We start from the raw sequence: 4,127 nt of genomic DNA, 5'->3' as shown, positions 1-4,127 counted from the left end.
ACTGCTCCCGCCGCCCGTTCACACCCAGCCTTAAATACACTGGTTTATATAATCTCTGTAACACATACACCCAGCAATCAGCTCACACACGCGGATATGAAGGTGAAATAAACGTTTAGGATTGATTTACGATCAGGCGAAATATAGGAGAGCCGCTAATGTGTGGGTTCGCTTGTGACGCAGTGAGGTCCTTTCCCATCTGTTTGCTGTAAATTGAGCTGATCTGAGATCAGTTCAGTGTAATTTAACCAGAGAATGGCCCATATGCGTTTGCAATGCAGAACATTTATATTCATAATAGTTTATTTGATTATCTTATATTTTATACATTGTATTTTTGTTTCTCACTTTATTATCATCATAAAATGTAACATTTAAAAATTACAATCCTTTTGCTAACCATGCACTGTTTAATTATTGTCGTTTTTCTCTGCTGGCCGTTTTATTTGGTCATTTTTGCTTTACAGTTTCCCTGTTTTTTTGTTGTTTTTTTCATATGATGTTTATAAATAAATATATGGTCTTATTTTAATGTTCCTGCTGTGCTTTTGAATAATAAATTCATACTAATTTCATACATACTAATTTAATTTCTTTCTGCATAATGCTTGACTGCACTGTAAATGAGTGTCATCCTAAATGTATTTTTAGTTTAATTAATTGATTAATTAATTGTTTTGTTGTAATGCCCATTGGATGAGATAGTCCTACTTCTACTACTGACAGCAGGATGCAACCACCACCATGCTTTACTGTATGATTTATTAATACAATATTTCCAACCTCAGCAGTGAAGTGACACTAAAGATATTAAAACTCTGATATGCTAAAATATTGTTGGGGAAGACATTTAAAATCTACAAACCATTACAGTCACTACAAGCCAGTTACAAAATGAGTTCCTCCTGGAGTTTCTGGAGTTGGCATTTTACACACCACTAGAGGGCAATGCAAACAGTTTGCGTTCAGAGTGTTATGTGAATCCTGCTTTTGATGGATTGAAATGAGGTCTATTTTCTTACTTATTGAGTAAAATGGCTTACAATATACAATTCTTTTCAAATAGATTTTACACTTGATGTTTACAGTACTTTAAATATGGTTTTCAGCCCTGGTCCAAACGATACAATCCTGAAAAAAAAGTCTTTGTTGTTTTGTCTTAAAATGTTCTATTCTATAAGTTATAGTATTTATTATGAGTACTATTGTATGGTGCTTATCATCATTCTTAATATAAATAGTATTTTTTTTGTGAAATAAAGCCGTTCATCACGCTGATAAAATCTTTATTAGCCTTTTCTATATAGTTTGCAACAGTGATCAATCCCAAGTATACAGTGCTGCTTGAAAGTTTGTAAACCTTTAAGATTTTTCTATATTTCTGCATAAATATGACCTAAAGATAAACAAACGAGACAAAAATATTATGCTTGGTTATTTATTTATTTCAGAAAATGACCCAATATTACATATCCAAAATTACTTTTTTATTATTGCATATTCATATTTGTATTATTAAAATCTGCTCTTTACAACAAATGTTTGTGGAAGTGTACTATGGTACAAACAAAGGAGATTTCTGAGGACATCAGAATAAGACTTGATGCACATCAGGCTGGAAAAGGATAAAAAAAATCATCTCTAAATAGTTTGAACTCCTCCAATACACAGTTAGACAGATTGTGTACTTTTTGATTTAAAGGGTAACTAAACCCTCTGATTTTTGCTGACTACATGCTCATCTCAAATTTGAAAAATGCTTAAAAAAATGGGAAGGGCACTGGATGATGTATGGGTTTAGGGGCGGGGCAGGATGGAGACTTGATTGGGCTGAGCAGTGTGACTTTGACCTTGGTGAAATGCAGATGGTTGGATATCACCAGGGGGCGGTATTGTTGAGTCTAATTTGCATATTGTGATTTGTCTGTACATAGAAACATCATCCTCGTCTATAGCACAGTTGAAACTGTGATGGCACTGCAGAAGCAGAAATGACCGCAATACAAGTGTTTTTTGTAGGTTATGGAAAGTTTATAAAAATGTAAAAACATTTCAGCTATTAATGTAAAAAATGGTTTAGGGTTTAATAACTCTTAAAATGAAAGCCTTGTGTTTAAAGAAAGAAAAACACTGAATTTCTGCATAAGAACCTTATCCCATCTATGAAACATAGTGGTGGTAGTATCATGGTTTTGGCCTGTTTTGCTTCGTCTGAGCCAGCACGGCTTGCCTCCGTTAATGGAACATTTAATCAGAGAATTCTAAAGGAAAATTTCAGGACATTTTTTCATTAACTGAATCTCAAGAGAAGGTGGGTCATGCACCAAGACAATGACCCTAAGTACACAATTAAGTCGCTCTACCAAAGAATGGTTAAAGAAGATTAAAAGTAATGTTGTGGAATAGGTTCAAGTCAGTGTCCTGACCTTAATCCAACCAAATGTTATGGAAGGACCTGAAGCAGCAGTTAATGTGAGGAAACCCACCAACATACCAGAGCTGAAGCTGCTCTGTACGGAGCAATGGGATAAAATTCCTCCAAGCCGGTGTGCAGACTGATCAACAGTTACTGGTAACGCAATTATTAATAGCAATTATTGCAGCAAAGGTAACTGAAAGCAATAGTTCACACACTTTTTCCACTTACAAATATGTAATATTTGATCATTTTGCTTATTAAATAAATGATCAAATATAATATTTGTGTTTCATTTGTTTTACTTGGTTCTTTTTATCTACTCTTTTAAGGTCATATTTATGCAGACCAGTGATGGTATAGTTACTTTGAAAAAGTAATCCGATTACTGATTACTCCTTTAAAAAGTAACTTAGTTACTTTATGGATTACTTGATTTTAAAAGTAACTAAGTTACTTTACAAGTTACTTTATTAGTTACTTTAAGCAGCTGCACACACCACGTCCCGCCGCCTTAACATAAAAATTATAACCAGTTTTGCCAATACTCCCTTTATTGGAAAAAGCATTTTAACAGCATCAATGTATCTCTAGACATTTAAAGTTGAACTATTTATTTTTATAAAATTAAAAGACCATTTCTCTTGAATTAACTTAACATAAATAATTTTTTTTATAAAAAATAAAATATGGTCTTTCTTGATTTCACTTAACATAAATACTTGTTTTTATAAAAAAAATATAAAATAAAGAAAGTCTTTCTTGACCTGACATATTGAACCTGTTGTTCTCTGCAGGGCAGCAAGGAGTGGTTTGATAAAACAAAACCGTGTATATGGTCGAGGCCAGGGATCACATATATGCAGACTGTGGTCCGGGTCCGGACCCAGACGTTGTCCAATGCGGACCCAAACCGATAAACTACTGAGAAGGATTTAATTTTGACAGTGTTCATTTAAAGCGTCAGAACTTTTCTTGTCTTTACGGTATACGCACTCTGCGGCATGGGAAACTCACAGACCAATCACGTGTGGTGTAAAATCTTCAAACGCTCTCCTCTGCCAATCAGATCTGTGCAGACCGCTGCCCTGGCTAGTGAATTGGGACGTGGCCGGGAAAACCCGCCTTTATAAAGAGATAGGGAGCCCGAGAACTGGCGGAAAAACGAGAATGGGCGGAAACTAAAAACACGCCGAGCGCGAGAGAGAGAGAGAGAGACAGGGGAGAAAGCGAGACGCGTGTGATTGGGGGAGAGCGGAGGGGGATGGGGAAGGGAACGCGGTGTGTGTGTGAGGTGGAGAGAGAGAGAGAGAGAGCGAGAGTAACGCACAGTGACTTGGATAAGTAACTTTAATCTGATTACTGCATTGGAAATAGTAACGCGTTAGATTACTCGTTACTGAAAAAAAGAGTCAGATTAGAGTAACGCGTTACTAACATCACTGCTTGGGACCCTGTGTCAGCGTGAGGCTGCCGTAAAAAAAATGCCTTTTTAATTTATTTAGACAGCAGTCATATTCATATTGTTCTACCCAGCTACTGATGCATCTGTAACTCTTTACAATCAGGGTAAAAAATAACAGTACTTACGACTGTAATAAACATTAAGTGGTAATTAAGTGGTAAATATTATTTAACATTTCTAAATTGTAATGCTTAAGAATGTTGTAAATAAAGATGTATTGCGATATCAGTTTTAACATTTTGTAGG

The sequence above is a fragment of the Astyanax mexicanus genome, chromosome 22 (genome assembly GCF_023375975.1).
Source record: "Astyanax mexicanus isolate ESR-SI-001 chromosome 22, AstMex3_surface, whole genome shotgun sequence".
Classification (NCBI taxonomy): Eukaryota; Metazoa; Chordata; class Actinopteri; order Characiformes; family Acestrorhamphidae; genus Astyanax; species Astyanax mexicanus.
This window is presented reverse-complemented; position numbering follows the sequence as displayed.